This window comes from Furipterus horrens, unplaced genomic scaffold (assembly GCF_987537825.1).
Source record: "Furipterus horrens unplaced genomic scaffold, mFurHor1.1.pri manual_scaffold_12, whole genome shotgun sequence".
Taxonomy (NCBI): domain Eukaryota; kingdom Metazoa; phylum Chordata; class Mammalia; order Chiroptera; family Furipteridae; genus Furipterus; species Furipterus horrens.
In genome coordinates, this window is record NW_028327182.1 from 64667768 (window position 1) to 64690589 (window position 22822).

Sequence of the window (22822 nt, forward strand, 5' to 3'; positions counted from 1 at the left end):
AAGGGTTCACCTCAAGTATCCAGCTTGTGTGATAGGGAAGGCTGTGCCACTGGACCCTCCAGGACACCTACTACATTAGACTATACTACCAAGACACATAATCAAAGTAGCTCTACCCAATACAAAGATACAAACACAGAGAGGATAATGAATTGTGGAAGCAAAGAAATGTGACCCAAATGAAAGAACAAAACAAAACCCCAGGGGAAAATATCTAAACAAAATGGAGATAGCCAACCTATCAGATGCAAAGTTCAAAACACCGGTGATCAGGATGCTTAGAAATGATTGAACATGTCCACAAAATAAAAGAAGAAATAAAGTTTATACAAAGTGAAATAAAGAAAAATATACAGAGAACTGACAGCAATGGGAAAGAAGCTGGGATTCAAATAAATTATTTGGAACCAAAGGAAGAAAAAAACATTCACCAGGAACAGAAGGAAGAAACAAGACTAGGAAAAAAAAAAAGATCAGGGTTAGGAACCTCTGGAACAACTTTAAATGTACCAACATCCAATCATAGGGGTGCCAGAAGAAGAAGAGGAAGAGCAAGAAATTAAAAAATTATTTGAAAAAATAATGAAGGAAAACTTCCCAAATTTAGTGAAGGAAATATACATACAAGTCCTGGAAACACAGAGCGTCCCAGACAAGCTGGACACAAAGAGGACCACCTTAAGACACATCACAATTAAAATGCCAAAGATGAAAGATAAAGAGAGAATCTAAACAGCCACAAGACAAAAGCAGAGAGTTACCTACAAAGGGTGCCTATAAGACAATGAGCTGATTTCTCAAAAGAAACTTTGCAGGCAAAAAGGGACTGGAAGGAGTATTCAATGGGATGAAAAGGAAGGACCTACAACCAAGACTACTCTATCCAGCAAAGCTATCATTTAGAATGGAATGGCAAATAAAGTGCTTTCCTAGACAAGGTAAAGCTAACAGGGTTCATCACCAAGCCATTATTATATGAAATGTTAAAAGGACTTATTTAAGAAAAAGAAGATCAAAACTATGAACATTAAAATGACAACAAACTCACAACTATCAACAACTGAATCTAAAAATAAAAACAAAAAGAAACTAAGCAAACAACCGGAACAGGAATAGAATCATAGGTGTGGAGATCATTTGCAGGATTATCAGCTGGGAGGGAGGAAGGGGAGAAATGGGGAAATGGTGCAGGGACTAAGAAGCATAATTGGTAGGTACAAAATAGGCAGGGGAATGTTAAGAATAGTATAGGAAAGGATGAAGTCAAAGAACTGACAGATATAACCCATGGACATGAACTAAGGGGGGATTGCTGGTGGGGAGAGGGCTACTGAGCAGAGGGAGGTAAAGGGAAAAAAATTGGGACAACTGTAGCAGCATAATTAATAAAGTATACTTAATATATACTTAATAAAAAAGAAAAAGAATCAGGAGGAATAGATCTTTGCTTCAGAGGTAAGAATCAAGGGACCCAGCCTCACACTTGTCTCCCCAGCTTAGGGCTCCAGTGCCGGGAACAGGAATTTCCCATAATATCTGGCTGCGAAACCCAGTGGGAATTGCACTTGAGTAAGACAGGGCTACTAGCAGCCGAGGTACTGCTGGTCTTATAGACAGACTCATTAGCTCACAAACTCACTCACTCTGGGCTCCAGTGTGCAGAGGCAGCAGCTCAAAAATCACCTAGGATTTACAAGGAGGGACTAAATTGACTAGCTTCTGGGCAAGGGCTAGAGGAGCAGGTGTCAGGGCAACTCTCTCCAGAGACAGATAACGCTAGTGGACCTCGTTGTTTTTATATTTAGCCCTCCCCACTACCTAGCTGGCAGGTGCAGGTGGTTGCCAAATCTGACCTCTCCATTAACTTGGCTAACACCATTCTCCATGCCCTGAGATCCCACTCCACCAACACACACACATGGTGGAACCTCTTCCAGTGGCTTCTCCACACAAGCAATCTGCCTCATCTTGTGCTTCAGACTTTTCTAAAATATCTCAAAGGTCCACAAACCCCAAACAATCAGTGGCTGACCTTGGTGTTTTCTGTACCTCTTACTGAGTTACCTCAAGCCTAGGACAAGTGGCAGCTGGTCTCAATTTGCATTATAACCATCAGGTAGCCCCAAACCTGGCATAAGTGGCGGCCAGTATTGGATTGGAACATAGCCTCAATTAAGTTGCCATAAACCTGGCACACATGTGATGTCCACCAGAGGGTCCCAAGCTTGACTTTAGTGGCAGCCAGCCTTGATTCACAGAATTGCCTCTCCTAAGTGCCTCTAAACCCAGCACAGGAGACAACCAACTGCAGATCATTTTCTGGCTCCTAATAGATGGCCCCAAGCCAAGCACAAACAGACCTGCACAGGAGCCCCTCCCAAGGGTCTCCAGAATCAACATACCTAGTGGCCAGCTTCAGACCACACCAGAGCAGCACCCAAACTGCTCCACAAATGACACCTAAAAGGCAGGCTCAGCTGGCACTAGAGCCCTGCCATGGATGGATCTAGAGAGTATTATGCTCAGTGAAATAAGCCAGAGAAGGAGAAATACTATATAATTTCATTTAGTAAGTAGAATCTAAAAGCAAAATAAAAGAAATAAAGGAAGCAGAAACAAACTTAGATACAGAGAGCTAATTGATAGTTGCTAAATGGGAGGGGTGTTGGTGGGAATGGGTGATAAAGGTAAAGGGATTAAGAAGAATAAATTGGCAGTTGCAGGATAGGACTGTAAGGTCGAGTTGTGCTATTACATTAATGACCAAAGAAATAGAGAGAAAGAGAGCTAACTCCATGTGAGATTAACGTGTCTATAAAGAAAATACACAAAGGCACAATAAGTTCAAAAAAGGACAAGCAGACTAAGAAACTCTTGGTAAATGCAAGGTGATATAATTGAAGAGGAAAAAAGATGGACATTAAAGAAGTCTTAGGAAACCTAGAGTTAATCCTTCTGTAAATATGTATCGATCACCTAATTGTCAATCACTTTAAAGTTCTTCTGTTTCTTTTGAGAGGAAGCCCTTATCATCAAATATAGGTCACCTCTTTATCTAATACCAGTGGTATTGATCTGACAGAATAAATTGTGATGACAGCATTAATATTACATAACTAATTGTTAAAAGATAAATTGCAATACATTTCACTTAATGTTAAATTTCATATTTCTGTTTCTGATCTATAGTTTTACCTATTTAAGCATCTTTTTAGTCTCCTGATACAGCGATCCACTGTATTAGCTACTTCTAGCTTTCTGCAACCTGCTAATATAAGCATGGGCTTCTTTAGTTTGATTCAAGTCATTAACAAGAATGTAAACTAGCGCCTGGTTTCAAGGGTGGGCTCTAATCAAAAATGAGAAGCACACAAGGCCCACAGTCTCCACTGATAGGTGAAGTACTTGAAGACAAACATATGGCTAAAGCAATCAAAAGAAAGGCCCACAAAATGGTAAGCACCGAAAAACAGAAGAAAGGAACTGTCCGACTCTAAGTAGCTTTCCTGTTTCAGAAAGACAGTCACCAATCAGTCCCTTTTCCTTTGGGAGAGACTGTTCCCTTCTTCAAGATAATATTTAATAAACCAACATAAGATTCATAACAGCACATTTCTTGCTGCTGGCCATATATATAGTCATGTACATCCATTTCAATATGGATTGAAAAAAATTGGGATTATTTTCTTTTTCAGTAGATCATACCTTTCTACAAGTGTGGGAGGTCATATTTCAGCACAGTTAATAAAGCTTCTGTCCTTATCACCCTAAGATTCCCCAGTTTAACATTGAGTAAGAATAGACCCCAGAACTGATGCTTACTGTAGAGTCTAGATGTTGGAGAAATTTCTGAATGTCTTTGTTTCTCAGAAGCTCTTGGAAAGGTCTAAAATTGACTTTCTTTTTCTTTCAACTCCTCTAAACTAAAAAGATAGCTATGAGGTAGCTCATTTTTAAGTTATGACCAGCTGTCAAAGAGAAGGCACAGAGAACTACAGTACATAAGAGGTGTCCATATGAATCTACTTTACCCCAATAAGTATCTTAAGGACTTCCCCTAAGATCTTCTGAAATCCATAATATGCAAATTCAATGCAAAAAATACATCCTGTCTTCAGTCAAGACAACACTTAAACCAATATTAAAGACTTCCAAAGAAGACTTCACCATCTCCTTCTATAACTGGTTTTAGTATTTCATAACCCTAACCATCAGCCAGCTCTTAAACCTAACTTAAATTCTGCTTCTTGATGTTTAAGTTGGGGGATATCCATCTATGAATGAATTTTAAAGTTGGAAAATTACTCATCAGCCTAAGTATTACTGCCAGTGATTAACTACACATGGAAATATCTGAAGCCTTATGCTTTCAAAAATAAGATTCCATAATTCACACCTTTTGCAGCCAAAAACAAAGCCACAAGATATTATTGTAACCTATTTGGGAAACCAGTCTGGCTTTCTTATCCAACCATGAGACCAAACTCCAACCTCCGCACTAACAGTCCAGCAAGCATGATTCACCGGAATTTCTCCTGGGAAGACTTGATAATCAGAATTCAGTGTGTCACTTTCCTTTTCTTCATCTGAATAACCCTGTGCAAATAATATCATTCTGTCTGCTTTAAAGTCCCCTGGTGTAGACCAGGCTAGCATCACACAATGGTTGTTTTTTTATTGTGAGAAAAATCCTTACCTGGTGTTCTCCACAAAATTCTGAAAGATCTAATATCAATAAACCAACAATACAGTGTTACTCAACAAGTACAAGAGCAAATAAATAATGCTTGCAAAGTTTGGTTCTACAGCCTTAATAATATAGGGTGTTTTATATAAATTATTTTGAAAGAGAGCTTTTAGATATTTCCATGCAATAATGCAAAAAAGAAAATTTAACAAGTCCTTTCAGTAGGTGCTGAATACCACCAACATTTCAATCATCTTTAAATCATTTCCTTAACAATAGCTACATTTTGAATGGTACAAATTACTTGACTAAAAGAGACAAGGAGAAATGCCAACAGGCTGATAAACTCTCAAACACAAATGAAGTCAGTGTGGCTGTCACTTCATATAAGCTGAGATTGAGAGACCTCAGAAATGTAATTTTTTTCCTATTAAAAAGCTACAGGACTGCTTACTAAGCAGACTTTTCCAAACTGAAGGGTGCTATATGCTTCTATAGGAAGTTAGTCTTGTTAAAATTGTCTTCTTCCAACCCCCATTGCTTATCATCACTGTTGTGGTTGACAGAATAATGCTCCCCCAAAGATGCCTTAACCCACAGAACACATGAATTTGGGAGCTGACATAGAAAAAGGGACTTTGCAGATGTAGATATGGATCTTGCGATGTGAAAATAATACTGGATTACCCATGTGGGCCCAATGTAATCACAATAGTCCTTATGAGAGAGAGGCAGGAGATCAAAGTCAGAGGATATGCAACCACAGAAACAGAGAAAAAAACTAATGAGAAGAAAGGGGCATGAGCCAACGGATGAGGGCAACCTGTGAACCTGGAAAAGACAAGGAAATCATTTTTCCCCTTGTGCCTCCAAGAAAAACACAGTCCTGCAGACTCCTTGACTTGAGCACAGTGATATTTTTTACTTCTGGAACTGTAGAACAATTGTTTGTTGTTGTTGTTGTTGTTGTTGTTTTGGTTTTTATGAAGTCACTGTTTGTGGTAATCTGTTAATAGAAAACTCATGCAATTGGCATGATGTACAGTTCACAGAATAAAAAACATAAGCCAGACATTTAAATATGGCAGAGATTGACATATTTCCCTTTTTAAAAAACATATTAAAAGTTATCACATGGTCTGGCTTTTCATGTTTTAATTATCATTATCTCTGTTCTGTTCATTCAAAGTTCTGAGGTATTGGTCTACCAGCATTATCTAACATGAAAATTTTCCCATTTTCTCAAATTTTTACAAAGATGAGGCACTAAGTTGGAATTTCATTCAATGGCATTCAATCAAACTTTCTAAATAAACCATTAAGTTGAAATCCTCCACTCATCCGATATATTAAAATGAACTTAAAAAGAGCCCACCCCCCCAAATAAAAGGAAGAGTGGAGCATAGTTTAGAGTGGATGTTTGTGAACTAGATAGTGTAGAGGCCAAATCCACTTGTTTTCATAAATGAAGTTTTACTAGAACACTGCCACAACATTTGTTTATGTGTCATATGTGGGTGCTTTTATGTTACAACCAGAGAGTCAAATAATTTTGACAAAGACCATATAGTACACAAGTACTTACATGATATCCTCAATTTTGTCTCACAGCTTAAAATTTTGCAAAGCCTCAAATATTTATAACCTGGCTCTTTACAAAAAGAGTTGTTTGACCCCTCCCTGGATTAGAGAATTCCCTGTGGGATCTACAGACATTAATTTTAATTGCAACTCAACATTTATGAGCTATATGATTTGAAACAAAATATTTAATCTCAATGAACTTCATTTTCTTTTTTGTGAAATGGAGATTTGAGCATTGACATTAGAGAAGACTGGAATTTTTCAATCCTAAAATTTGGCATGACTGGTAAAGCTTTTGTGTTCTTTTTAAATCAGGGAAGTTAATTGTTCAGGTTGATTGAGCTTTGATGATGCCTCTTTTCAATGTTTTGCTGCAATTTTATCATTTTTGGGGACACCCAGGAAAGACGGTTAATTGACCTTGAAGTCAGAACATCTTGGTCCAAATTCCAGCTCTGTAACTTTCTAATGTAGTCATCTTAAGTAAATCCTTAAGTATCCCTAACTTTCAATTTTCTCTCTGTAAAATGGAGCTGAAGAATACTTAAATCATGAAATTGTTAATATTAAATGAGATAGCTTATATAAAGATATGTACAAAAGCACTACTATTTTGCATGTTTATTATTAGCATGACTATATGGTAGAAATTAAATGATACAACAAATGAAAACATATTCTCTAAATGCTCAAGAACAAATAAATATTAGCCATTTGTATGTAACAATTTGTGAAGAAAATTAATTACATTTTAATGGAACTTTAAAAGTCACATTAAGAGTCCTAACTAGTGTGCTCAGTGGGTTGGTCATTGTTCCACATAGCAAAAGGTCACCAATTTGAATCCCAGTCAGGACACATGCCTGGGTTGCAGGTAGGTCCCAGGTCAGAGTGCATGCAAGAGGCAACTGACCGATCTCTTTCTTCCTCCCTTTCCCTTTCTCTAAAAATAAATAAAATCTTTAAATTCTTTTAAAAGTCACATTAGGAACCATATAATTGTCATATTTAGAGTAGCATTTTTTATATTAGACAAAACTGAAAAGAACACAAATGTTCATCAATGGATAAATGTATATATAATTGTGGTGTAAAATATAGAGAGTAAGTGCTAATAATACATGTAATAGCATGGATAAACTCATAAACATCATGCCTGAATGAATAAAATCAAACACAAAATACTGCGTGATAATTAATTTTGTGTGTCAACTTGGATAGACTATGATGTCCAATTGTTTGTTCAAATGCCAGTCTAGATATTATAATAAACGTACTGCCTTTGGGATCAAGACTGCAGCATCAACTCTTAACTTTTGCCAGAACTTTCAGCCCACCAATACACTACAAATTTCACACTTTCCCATTCCCTTAATCAAAAAAGTTAATTCCTTAAAATAAATCAGATAGATGATAGATGGATAGATAGATAGACAGATAGATAGATAGATAGATAGATAGATAGATAGATAGATAGAATTTTGTTGCTTTTCTTTCCTGTTTCTCTGGAGAACTCTAATGAATACAGGCTATATATCATATAATTCCACTTACATTAAATTTCAAAAGAATTAAACAGTAGTGATAGAAAGCAATCAGTGCATATCAATAGTTTCCTGAGGCTGGGAGCATGAGAAACCCTTTAGCATAATGGAAATGTTTATATATATTTGACATGGTGGTGGTTACATTATTGTGTCAATTACCAAAATTTACCAAACTGTATACATGACTTATAATAGGTAAATTTTATTAAATTTGAAATATAGTTTAATGGAGCTGAGAGGAAAATGTCGCACAAGACATATAATAGATTATATATAATACGAGTAACCTTAATTATAAATTATTTTGTACATAACTTCATTTTTTATGAATATAGAAGTACTAGGGTTCACTCAATTGGAATATTGTTTAATATATTGAAAATGTTTAAGGTGAGCAAACACTGACTAATATATTTGTTAGGCAGAACCATGGGTAATTCACATATTTATTATTATGAATAAGTTAATTAAAACCATAATACTAATAAATTACATTCACTAAAGCCATTATTTTATTCACTTCTGATTTATATATATATAGTTCTTCTCTTGAATAAGTGGGAATTTTTGTGTGACAGTAATAACTTAATAACTAACATGTCAATGCATAATAAACATCATCTAAAGGTAACTGTGATAAAATGAAGTCCCTACAATATCAGGGAAGGACACAATATCAAAAATAAGTGTTTATAACTTCAAATGCAGCAACAGCATTATCAGTTCTGATACAGTTCCTTTGATCTTTGGCTCTTAAAGCATTTTACAGAAGTTCACAAGTTATCAGGAAATCACGTGCTCAGGACAAAGATTTGACAAACATATTAGAACAGCAAATAAACAGCTAAAAGCTTTTGCTCAGAAGTTTCACCTGTGCTCTCTCATCTGCCCATCTGTAACAACAATTCCATAATAAACAAATTGGCCTAACCCTTGGTTTACTACAAATTTCTGAGATATGCATCAAGAAACAGAATCTAAGCACAACCATGAATAATGATCACCCTATGAATCAAGACACCCTGGGTTCTTCTACCATACCAATATAGCTGAGCCCATCTGAAGCTTTTAAAAAGTTTATTGTTACTATGGAGTTTCTCTCAGACCATAAGAAAATATCAGAAATGGATAACTTTCTATCTGAAAATGACTAGTCACATAGTTTATGGCATAAAGTCCATATCATCATAGTGAAAACAGGTGTTAGAGACACCTGGATTTTAACACTAATTATGACACTTTGGAGCTGTGGAGTCTTAGACAAACTGTAGCCCTCTCTAATTCAGATACTTAATTGGCATAATAAGAATAATTACACCAACCATGCATGACTGTTTAAGATTTAAATAATGTTTGTAAAGTCTCTACTTCTAATGACCAGCCATAATAATATCTCAATAAAAATTAGAGGTATTACTGTTATTATTCCTAAAAAGCTAAATTGGAGGGCACTGGTAATCGATACCTGACGCAATTGGCATCTCCCCTAAAACCATGGTCCTAGATGTAAAAGACTCTAACAGATTCCAGTTAAAGTAGTTGGAATATCAAGTCAACATTTTGTGGAGTTATGCCAAGTCATGGTCTTCCCTTCTGACAGAAATAAACACTTATATCCTGGAGAGCATGGCTTTCTTTTGAATACAGAATCAACTGTCTCATACGCCTCTCTGTGCTGATCCCCCAACTGGCCACTCTAAACTTTCTTTCAAAGACACTAAAAAATAGATATCCCCTAAGCTTGTAACTGAACTTTAACATAAGAAAACTTGATTGAGTTTTAGGAGATATACTTCAATACTAAAAAATGAGGGTGCCAATTTATTTTCTCTGCTGATGACTAATAATGGTTTCAGTTGCCTTAAAATACAATTTCATCCCTTTCAGACACAATTTTGATTGTTCAGGGTTTCTGTACATCTCTTTCTTACACAGTTCTTTTTCTCTAGCGTGTTCTTACTTACCAATAAATAACAGTTATATCTTTTTAATTCACACTGAAAACCTATATTTGAAGCCACCACCCTATCATTAACACCACTGGAATTTCCATAGTCAACACTGATGACTTATCTGGCAACATCCACTATATTAAGTATGAGGACAAATAATATAATCAAAAGTCTTCTTCATGACAACTACCTCAAAACTAGAGACAACCAGAAGTTCCAGAAAATCAAGATGCATGGAAGTTCAACAAACAAGGATATAAAGAATACTCATCCAGACAGGTAGGGGGGCAAACCTGGGATGGAAAGGATGCAGTGTGGTGGTAGCAGCAGCAGCACTACCAGGCTGGCAGAAAGTGCAGTTAAACATTTAAAAAAGTCAAGAGGGGCACCTGGGGAATACTCCCAGACCAGACCACACAGCTCATGGTTCCAGCCCGGGAACAATAAAGCCTCATTCCTTGTGACTGTGTAAACCAATAGGGGTTGGGGTGGAGGAAGAAACTGTCAGCCTATCAGCAGAGTCTGCTTATTTAAAGGGCCCCCATGGTCCTAGAACATCAACAGACCCACCCACTCTGGGAACGATGGCCAGGGCAACAGCTAGAGAGGTGTCAAGCCCATACAAGGGAAGTGGAAGAAGTGCCTGGAAAAGGGGCAAGTGCTGAGCAATCGACATTGTTCCCTCTCAGACCCCTCCCCCACACAGCACCACAACATAGTGAAAGGAGTCACCATATTGATAAATACCTAAGGCTCCACCCCTTACACCATAACAGGTGCAACAGCTCTACCTAAGACACAGAGACAAACAAGCACAGGAGGCTATCAAGATAAATAGACAGAGAAGTATGGCCCAAAAGAGGGAATGGATCAAGGTTTCAGTGGGAGAACTAAGCGATGAAGAGATAGCCAACCTAACAAACAAGGAAATAGCCAACCTAACAGATGCTGAGTTCAGAACACTGGTGATAAAAATGCTCACAGACTTGACATATGCTTAAGTACAGCAAATGCATAAGGGAAGAACTGAAGACTATATTAAATGAAATAAAGGAAAATCCACACAAAGCCAATGGTGAAGGAAAGGAAACCGGGGTTCAAATCAATAATTTAGAAATAAGGAAGAAAAAAAACAGTCAACCAGTACAAAATGAGGAAACAAGAATTGGAAAAAATGAGCAGAGGCTTAGAAAGCTCTGAGACAACTTTAAACGTGCCAACATATGAATCATCGGGTGTCAGAAGGAGAAGAGGAAGAGCAAGAAATCAAAAGCTATTTTCCCCCCTACATGTGAGGGTTTTTGTGGTGGGGGATAGGGGGTTTGCTGGTTCATTTATTAATTTATTTTACTTTCATATTTTTCCCCCATTAAAAATTTTTGTTTTTCTATTACACTTGTCCCACTTTTTTCCCTATTGCTCCCTCCCCATCCAGTCCACTCCTTCTCCCACAGCCAACCCCCACCCTGTTGTCAATGCCCATGGAAAGTTTATGTGAAAAAATAATGGAGGAAAACTTTCCAAATTTAGTGAAGGAAATACACATACAAGTCCAGGAAGCACAAAGTTCCAAACAAGCTAGACACAAAGAGGACTTCACCAAGACACATCACAACTAAAATGCCAAAGGTGAAAAATAAAGAGAGAATCTAAACAGACACAAGACAAAAGCAGAGAGTTACCTACAAAGGGTGCCTATAAGACAATGAGCTGATTTCTCAAAAGAAACTTTGCAGGCAAAAAGGGACTGGAAGGAGTATTCAATGGGATGAAAAGGAAGGACCTACAACCAAGACTACTCTATCCAGCAAAGCTATCATTTAGAATGGAAGGGCAGATAAAGTGCTTCCCAGACAAGGTAAAGCTAAAAGAGTTCATCATCACCAAGCTATTATTATATGAAATGTTAAAGGGACTTATTTAAGAAAAAGAAGATCAAAACTATGAACATTAAAATGACAACAAACTCACAACTATCAACAACTGAATCTAAAAATAAAAACAAAAAGAAACTAAGCAAACAACCAGAACAGGAACAGAATCATAGGTGTGGAGATCATTTGCAGGATTATCAGCTGGGAGGGAGGAAGGGGAGAAATGGGGAAATGGTGCAGGGACTAAGAAGCATAATTGGTTGGTACAAAATAGACAGGTGGAAGTGAAGAATAGCATAGGAAAGAGTGAAGCTAAAGAACTTATATGCATGACTCATGGACATGAACTAAGAGGTCGGGGTGGGATTGTTGGAGGGAAGGGGGGTACTAGGAAGAGAAGAGCAAAGGGAAAATAAATTGGGACTACTGTAACAACATAATAAAATATACTTTTTAAAAAAGTTTTTTTCATAAATGGTAGTAAGCTACTTCATGAAGTTTCTTATACCTAAAAGTATACATTATAGTGCATAAATAGAACACATATTAGCACACATAAGTGCACTCTAAGCTCTTTCAAGGTGAAATTATTAGCTTTCTTTGGGTTTCTTGCACTAGCAAAATACCTGGCACAGAGTAAGAAAGTATTCAATAAACACTTGATGAAAAGAATGAATAAGCCATGTCTCACACAATATGCTGCAGAGTGACAGAAATAACATATTTTTTTCTGTCAAAGAAAAAATTTGTAAAGAACGTCCAGTGGACGACTTGGTGACAACATGAATACTGAGTTGCTTGATTCCTCTCTCATACTAGCACAATTTATTTGAAGAACCCCCATGAGTCAGATGAAAGCACTAAATCTGGTCTGTATCCTGGGTCATTAAATTAAGGGGCTTTATGTACAGAGAACCAAAAAGTAACATTTGAGAAAGGAGCATAGAATGTAAAATAATAACTGCTTTTTTTGAAACTATGAAAACTTATTCAATATTTAAAATGACTGATAATCATGGCTTTTTTCCCCCAAGAAATATTCAAGTAAATTCTATAAATTATTTGTGCAGTGAAATTTATAAGCATTTAATTACTATGGAGTTTAGATGTGATCCTTTAATTTGCAACAGCCAAATTACATCTTGTCAGAAAGTTCTTATATTCTCCCAATATTTAAAACTTGGATTTGCTTAGGGTGAGTTGGATATAATTAGATGTGTCTGTGTACTGCCATTTTAATTCACTGCATGTATATCCACTATGATGTCTTAGACTTGATGTCACATAGACAAATTTGTTTGAGGCTGCCTCAATTGGAAAGAGAAAAAAAATCATCATATCCCTCCAGAATGGTGTACCTTTTATCTTGGGACTTAGCCAATGACTCCCCAGCTGCCAAGTCAGACGACCCTGATAAATTTGGGGTGTGACTCTGAGGATTGGTAAAATTAAAATAACAAATTCTTTTGTCTACAGATCTTTGGGGATTTTTTGTTTTGTTTTGTTTTGTAATTTCATCTTAAGAGTTAAGCATGATTTTGCGTGCTAATTGAACAATAGTCTCCTTCTTGCTAATTTTTAAATCTCCTAACACCGAATTTCTAATTGTGGGTTTTACACATCTGTCCAATAATAACTTAAAGACTAATCACAAAAACATTTATAAACAAAGGGGTTTAGCATGTGTATAAAATATGAATCAGAAAATATTTACCTAGGCAAATATCTAGGCACTGAGTTTCATACTTGGCTTAGAAACTAAGTTTTTTTTCTAAGAGTGTTGCTATAGAAAAGTGATATCCTGGGAGGACTGTTTACTTGGAAGAGGCTTCAGGGATAAGAGTTACCAGCATTTAATGATATTGATTAAATGTTATTCTTATGTTAAAAAGAGCTGAGGAATTTTACCTTAAATTTTTATCTTTTATTTGTTTTTTTTCTCATCTAATAATAATAAAAATAATTTTAAAGGTAGAATATTATAACATGGGGCACATTTCTTTTTTAATTTTACTGATTTTAATGAAGGCAAAAAGGAATAAAATTGCAAACCCATTGGGTCATTTATAAAATATGTAATTTCAGTGTTTAGTCTACAAATGAGTTCAATAATATTCAAACATTCATTTGTGAAAGTCATTTTATTTGTTTTCTTTGTTTGTCTGTTTTTATTAAAATAGAACCAAAGCCTCAAACCTTATTGGTCACAGGTAAACCTCCAGGTCTCCAGTAAAATGCAGGTCAGGTGTGGGCTGCAGACTCCAGCAGCTAGGTTATTTCCTAAAATTTTCTGCACTGGCCTCCCTATCATAAATGATCACTAAATACCTGAGGTACTTTTGTTTTATTCTCAGGCAGCAATTTCATACTACCTTTGAATGTTCAGAATAAAAATGTTTGTTGGTCACATATTTAATGTTTACCTGCTCATATGCAAAAATAAATACTTGAGATTCCATCTGAGAGCTACTGTTTGAGTTAGTTTCTGTTATGGAGGGGAACCTGCTCAACCAGTTTTACTAAATCCTTAGAAGAATGTTTTGTTACACAAAGAAAGTACTGTTCTACAGGACAAGATAGGTAATTATGAGATAATGGATAAGTTTGTCTTTCACTGTGAAATTACATAAAATAGAAATAAAGTGGGTGATTACTGGTTACAGAAGTTCTCTTACCATGGAATTGTAAGAAAAACAGAAGTTCACTTTTCACAAAGGGCATTCAAAAAGTGCCCAGTTTGTAACCCAAGCTAATGAAAACAAGGAAACATATAGTTGAGATTGACTTCCAGTACCTGGGCCCACCAGGGTGTCTTCTTAGCGGTCACCCTTGGAAGTTCCTTTGAGTCCATGGAAAGGAGATTGGCTTGAACTGTGAATTCCCTTGTTATTAGTTTCTGCCATGACCTTAATGTACTTTGAGTGACTTTCCGGTTAGTACTTTTAATTTCCTCTCTTTAACAACATAGGCATGCCCTGATAGGATAAACTACCACAACTGGGATCCAATTATAGACAAATTGCAAGTATGGTGGGTTTTCCTTTGCTACCAATACCAGTGATCACCATGAAAGGACATTTTGGAAGCCCCATCTTCTTTTTGTTTTTTCTCTAATATTAACATACAATTTATTTTATGGTGTTAATAAAAACCTGTGAAGGCTTTTTTTAAACTTCTTGTTTTACTGTTCCAAAACAAGATCAAGAATGCTATATTCTGTGTAATTATTACTATGATTTACAGAAAAAGATCTTTATTCATTTTTTTTTTCTGTCCTACATTTGTCCCTACTCAATTGCCTTTGGTTCTTCCTGAGCTGGAGTTCGCTGAGGAGGAAGGAGAGGTAAGTGGACAGAAAAGGTTCCTATCAGTTCTCTGGGCCTCAGGTATCTTCAAAGCTCCTTTTGTCTTGAATGTACTTTTGAGTTCTACTGAGACAGCTCCCCACATGAAGATCTCTTTTTTTTTTTATTGTTCCTTTAATGAAGTTAAAATTTGTTCTCTGGCTGTTACTTAAGACACGACTGAGCTTCTGTATCAGTAGTACCCCTCCAAGCTCTTTTTGTTGGCAGTAAGTGCTTCCTGATGGGATCCTTGTGACAATGACCTTCGAGCTGATTCCTTCCCCATGGCTTACCTCTGGTCTTCTAGCTTCCATTGTAGCTATGGCCCTTTATAAGGACTGTCAACACAATTTGCAGGGCTCAGTGCAAAAGGGAAATGCAGGCTTTCTTGTTAAAAATTAAGATTCAAGATGGTGAAAACAGAATATTAAACCAAGTGTGGGTCCTTCTGGGTGTGGGGCCCAGTGTGACTGCTCAGAAGTCAGGCCCAGCTCTTCACTTTCCTCCAGACTAGTAGCCACAGCCTCTCACAGTCTAGATTTCTCAGGTCTTCAACACCACTCAACAGTGTTTCCCTTTGATTCCCACTCAGTAAGCAGAAAGCCAGGGAAACCTTCCTTTGCACCTCTCTTTGTAATGGAGGGTGCAAGCATGGAGTACCAACTTACTCTAAGAAAAATTTCTTGACTTCATCAGCCTCATTCTTTGATACCCTCAAGGTGAGCCCTGAACTAGAGGCTGCAGAAAATCTCCTTATTAAGTACATTTTCTATTGACTATCTCACAGTCTTCCACTAATTGCACTGAATTTTTTCCTAGAAATCTACCCCTTCATTACCCCTAGTCCACTTGCTTCAAGATCATTGTGGAGCACATGGCCAAGCGTAAGTCATCCACACACTGCTTTTCCCTCACAGAGGCAGTAACTGGCAATGAGTCGTGAGTGAAAATATGGAGAAGGAGACTATTGTTCTTTCCCCTAAAAAAAAAAAAAAAAGAGAAATGGTGTGACATGATGAGAATCTGCAGGATGCCATCTCATGATCCCAAAAGTAAAATCAACAGTTGGCAGCAGAAAAAGGGTGAAACCTCGTTTATATCCTTTGAGTCCCTACATCTAGCCAGTATGGAAATACTGAGTTAACTGAGTCAATGGTTCCATCCCCTTTTTGCTTTAGTCAATTTGAATAAGGTTTTCTATAATTTATAACTGAGTCTTAACTATTCAATTTACCAATACTAATCCTCCACACTTTATCATTTTTTTTATTATTTTTTAATTTTTTATCCTCACCCGAAGACACACTCATTGATTTTAGAGAGAGAAAGAGAAACATCAATGCCAGAGCAAAACATTGATCGGTTGCCTCTTGCATAAGCCCTGACTAGTGATGAACCTGCAACCTAGGTATGTGCCCTGACCGGAAATTGAACCTGTGACCTTTTGGTTCACAGGACAATGTTCCAACCAACTGAGACACATCAGTCAGGGCCATTATTCCATTTTTATTTCTAAGTAATAATTACTATAAATTAAACTTTAAATATTATTAAAATGCCATGAACTTTTACCATTATCTCTCCTACAGCTTTCAACTATTTTGTTATTAGTCAAGACCAGGTGACTGCATTGTGCCTTCATGCCCAGGCCAAAAGAAACTTAGATTATATATATAAACTATACAGCTGACATAGGAGGCCACATATCAGAAGTGTCATATTTTGCAGATAATTGTGACAAGGTATATAAGGTCTTTGAATCCCTCAGAGACATGTTCTAAAAAATATCAATCAATGTGAACAGTATTTAAAATTTATTATGCGATGCTCATAAACAAAATAGAATATTATTACTTATGTAACTTAAATAATATTTTCATATAACTGTATAATACATGACTTTTAAAGATGTTTCCAATGTTTTTTTAATTACTGCTTTGTCATTAATAACTCTCATTTTTTAAACAAATAAAAGATAAACGAAGAGAAAATTATTAGCAAAATCAACACAAAGAGTATTTTAAAACTTGACCTTTCATTTTCTCTTAACCAGTGGACTTCATATGTGAAGGGAAAACTATATTTCCTTCCACATTTTCTATTCATTAAAGATACCTTTTTCTCATCAACATGAACAATTCCTTGAAATGACAGCAGTCAAACCTTACAAAATTATTTCAAAGCAAGAAAAGTGCTGCTCTTAGAAGAAATGTAGCATACATGGTTGTCTGCTCTAGAGGTGCTACAGCCCTAGCTATTCATAACCACAAGTTTACAAGTGATTTTTGTTATTTTAAAGACAGAATTGAAGGAGACCACAATGTGGGGGATAATATTTTAATGTTTTGTGGCTGTATTTCTGCAGTGCACTCTCTCTGAAATACATACTATATACCTCAAAGAGGGTATCAAAAGGTGACCAGAGCATGCTAACTGAAATTTTTAAATATGATCATTTCTGGAGCTGAGCATAGGTAAATGCCGATAATATTTCCATCTGGGGCCTTTTCCTCTTGCCAGCTATCTATAAGTTCTTTGAAGTAAAATAAATTCTTGAGAAAAGATGGAGAAATGTTTTTTCATGATAATGGGCTGGAAGTACTCAGCAAATTGCTCTAGAAACAAATAAACAAAAACAAAAAGATAGTTAATTACAACTGTATGGTAATTTAAATGCAGCATATTTTCCATGAAAACTCTAAAAGATTCCACATATGTCCTCCTAACACAAGTGAAGTAATCTTCATGATTAAGATAACAATTTCTAAAGAATTTTTGAAAGGACAGAGGGAAAAAACAAGTACTATAGGTATGTTATGGGTGGAAGTGGAGTTCTTGCAGTATGGCGAGGAAAAGAATTTCCTGAGACCTGCACAGGGGGATGGGGCTCCATGGCAAAGTTTACTGATGATGTAAAATTAAGGGAGTTCCCCACATGGCTTCCCAATGTCCCATCTCTGTCCATCATTCCATGGAAAATCTAACTGTGTCTTCAGCAAGGCCAAGATAAAAGTCAGTGTCCAGAGATTTTGCTTCATATTAAGGTACAATCCAGTCCAGCATTCAGCTAGCTTAGTGTGTGTTCCCAAATGTAGTCCATTACTGTGCTGCACTATTTAAGCTCCCTGCTGGAGCCTACATGTGGAGTTCGCATGGCAATGGACTATGCAGCTGCTACGGCCACATGGCTATGGAGAGAAGAAAAGCATGAGTGCACATTGTGAGTACAGGTCATGAGAAAGTGAGAGAGAATGAGTTCTTTGACCTCCTGGGATTATAACCAGGAGTTGAATTTGGTACAAACCAGGTGCGTTCTCAAAATGACCAATCAACTTTCCAAGTTTTTGTGGGCTTTGGAGGGTCCACACCCTTTTTTAGACTGACAGGTTTCTATGGTCCAGCATCTCCTCTACACCCACAAATCCAGCACCTGAGGTGGGAAATGGAGGAGTGTTAACCCCCTTGGTGGAGTAATGCTATGATACACTGGGATACAAAGCTATAACTTTCTGGTCAAGTAAACATGCTTAGCTCCTCATTTTATTAAGCTCAATGTCTAATTCCCTTTGCTTCCCTTTTTCATTAGTAATTAGCTAAATACCAAAGGGAAAAAGTTGACTACAGATCTGGTGGAGACATAAAAAATGGGATAATTTAATGTCAATGATAGTATTAATTGTCAAGTATGCTGAAGTCTCCCAATCTATACACCAGGCCACCCCACACAGACCATTTGTGCCAAGTAGTTAGTTCACTTGTAGAGGAGTCTGAACTAGTTGCTCTCCTGCTTAACTGCCTATATTAGTTTTCCACTGCCTGCAAAAGAGACACAGAATTTTAGCATGCTATATAAAATGTACTCAAGATAACACCATCTCTCTCTCTCTCTCTCTTCAACCTCCCTTTCCTGACAAATCTCACCCCCTTTCACACTTGCACAGCCCTCTACCACATACACACATGCACACCTTATACTCTAATCTAGCTCAATGGCTTGCAGATAGAGCTTTATACATGCTGTTTTCTCTGTCTCAGGGGTCAACATTTTTTTTTTCTGTAAAGGGGTAAATAGTGACTATTTTCAGCTTTTGAACTATAACAGAATAGTTGCAATTACCCTGCTGTTGGGCCTAAATGAATGAGTATGGCTGTGTTCCAATAAAACTTATTTGTGAATACTGATATTTGAATTTCATATAACTATGTGTCATAAAATATTATCCCCCCCATTTATAAAAATACTAAAATAATGTTTAGTTCCCAGATCATACACAAATAAGTAGTGGGCCAGATTAGGCCCATAGGCCATAATTTATAGAGCTCTGCTCCAGACATATTGTGTCTAAATTACTCTTTAAGACAGTCCTTAAACATTCCACTCAAAAGCATAGCTATCATGGTCTAATATATTGGGTTGGCAAAAAAAGTTCATTTGGTTTTTTCCATAATATGGCTCTAGTAGCACTTAGTTGTCTTTAACTTCATTTGAAACAATTTAGTTAGATATATTGTGACAGCTATCATATAAGCGTTCATTTAAAAAACTTATCAAAATTGGTGAATTTTTGTGTAGCCATTTTAATATTGAAGATGGAAGAAAGTACACAACATTTATTATTTCAAGGAAAGTAAAAAGGCAACTGAAATGCAAAAATATATTTGTGCAGTGTATGGAGATGGTGCTGTGACTGATTGAATGCGTCAAAAGTGGTTTGCAAAGTTTCATGCTGGAGATTTCTCACTGGACAGTGCTCCACCATCCGTCAGATAAACGAGCTGAAGTTGATAGTAATCAAATCAAGACATTAATTGAGAACAATCAATGTTCTGCCACGTGGGAGATAGCCAACATACACAAAATATCCAAATCAATAAAGTTCTTGGTGAAAATGAAAAGTGTTTCTTTTATTTTACTGAAAAACTAAATGGACTTTTTGGCCAACCCATTTCATCACTCTGATGCCATTTGTTTCAATATTTTAAATAAATTTTACTCCTTTTCCCTCCAACAGGGCTCTGAGCTCTTTATAAGCAGAAAAAGATTTAGTGCAAGTTTGTATTCCACCAAGCCCTCAACATGTGCCAAATGAATAATTACATCAAGTGAGAGGGCTCTAGTCTTTAGACTCCTTTCTCTTCGCCAAAATATTTCTGATGAGTCAGTCATTCCTCTGTGAATAAAGGTATTAGGTACAGTGGGACTGGGAGACAGTCTGACTGGGAAATCAGAGCCCTGTCAGTGTTGAATCCCAGGCTTTCTGTCAATGATAATTGCTAACATAGCCTGGATTAGGGAGTGGCTGACAGTCATTCATCCCACACACATTCCTCGGCTGCTGAGTGTTAGGATTCTAGCTGGGAACAGGACAGAGATACTCCTTGCCCTGAGGAATTTACTTACTGGTCAGGAAGAAAGACTTCAAAAACTAATCCGACAAGGAAGTAAAGAGCTCAAAGGAGCACTGAACAGAGGAAGCCATTCCCATGGGAGTGGGAGAGGTTTGGGAAGGAGCCCCAGGAAGTGATATACACACTAGGAACTGAAGGAGAAGTCCAAGTTGGCTAAGTAAAAAGAGAGAGAAAGGGCATCTAGACACAAGTAACAGCTTTATAAAGGCTCTGGTGTGACAGATCCAGAGAGCAGGTTTCTTAACTATTCCCACTCTATTAACATTTGCATTAGGGTTACAAGAGATTGTCATGGAACTAGCTGCTGCCTGACCCAAATAAGGCTCATCACTTGCAAAATGATAGCAGTGAGTTAAATACTATCAGGGAATCTCCTTGAATATATTTACTCTAGATGCCCCCCTGTGCTTTTATGGCTCTTAATCCTCTGTCTAATGAGAAATTCTGTGGATTTTGCTCTTTATGACTTTTCATTTGGGTTTCCCTTCTCCCTCCCTTAGTTTTTGAGCATTGTAAGAGCATATATATTATTTTCTACTGCATTTCTTTAACTGCACACACCTCTAAGATATCATTCATTCAAGAAAAATTTACTAAGCATCTGTGTGCCATGCACTGTTCTAGATACCTGGGATACATCAGAATAAAACTGGTAAGGATCTCTTCTTATAAATCTAGCATGGGCATGCAGGGGCAAGAAAAGACCATAATATACACAAAAATAACGAATGAGTAAATTATGTATTAGTTGTGTAAGGGACAAAAAAGCCAGTGACTCTCAAACCCGTAAGAGATAATTAACAGATGAATCATGGAAAAGGGGCCAGGAAATGACATTCTGCAGCTCCTCACACATATCTCTGGGATCAAAAGGAGGAAGATTGTAATCACCAAACACAGAGAAATGGGAAGATGTAGCTAGGTAACTTTGCAAATAAGTTGGAGATAGACCTATAACTAGATTACCCTTAGTTAATCACACCCTTAATTAAGTAGTTGATTGTGTTATATTGTGAACCCAGACTAACCAGTAATGGAGAAATGGGGGAGAAGGAGAAGGAAGGAGGAGCTAATCGCATTAGTATAAAACCAGTTTTCTTCGTCTGCTTCAGGCGTGCATGCCTTTGGATGACTGTGCCTGGTTCTGCAGACCTGTGAATAAACAAACGGCTCACTTTGCTGCTAAAGTCCTGTGTCCTGGTGTTTTATTGCGAGCGTTTCTCACAGTTATAAGAAAAAAAGGAGGTAGGGCAGGCAATGGAGACTGTGGGGTTGAGGGTGCATTTTAAAAAGGGATTTCAAGATAGACTTTACTGTCAAGGAGACTTTGAGCAAAAATGATGGAAAGGAGGGAACGGACCATGAAGATATTTTTAGGAAGAGAGAACAAGTAGTGCAAAATGTATTAAGAAGGAAGAGGTATCATTCCAAGAACTGTAGGAAGGACCTGGTGACACAGTAATAAGGGGAGAAGTGGCAGGAAATGAGATTAGAGACATAACCAGGGTCAGGTTGTGGGAAATCTGATTATGGAGGGTCTAATTGGGCCCTATAACTATGTTGTTTTTATTTCTGACTCAGATGGAGAACAATGCAAGTGCATGAGCAGAGGTGTGACATAACCTGATCCACATTTAAAAAGGACAATTTTGGCTGTGGGGTTAAGATGAGATGGTAAAGGACAGGTACTGAAGGAAGAAGGGTAGAGAGGAACCCATTGTAGCAATTCAGGTGAGACATGAAGGGCAGTGTAATTCTTGAAAGTTGTTGGGATAAAGTCAACAGTCTCTCCTCATTGTCTGAACATGGGGTACAAGAAAAAGAGAAGAGAAAAGATGCCTCCAAAATTTTAGCCAGAAAACCTGAAAGATTGGAGTTGCTATTTATTGACTAAGAAGTGGAAGTCTGCAATGGAACACAATTTGGGAGCAAATCAAACGTCAGATTTGCTGAGGATTAAATTTCTGGACTTTTAAGTCAAGATATTATAAGCCATTGAATATATGAGTCTATAATTCAAAGAGTTCTGAGCTAGGGGTATAAATTTGAACATCTTCAGCATATAAATGGCCAGTAGGGCAGGAGACTGGATGAAGTCATGGAAGAAATGAATAGAGACTGAGAAGAGAAGAGGGCCCGGGACTGAATCCCAAGGCCCCTGACATCAATGTCATTTACTGTTACTGTTGCTGAACTAACTGTTTCACTGGCTGACTTGGGTAAAAAATAATACAATTGTCCATGTAATGTATTAGAAATATATATCTTAATCTCTTATAACCCAACAAATAATATATTATTAAAAATGTGATTTGGGCATCCTCAACTGACAAAAATAAATAAAATAAAATCACCCTATCTTTCATCAATGACACAAACAAAATAAATATTACATACACATATATATTTCAAAAGGAAAATAGTA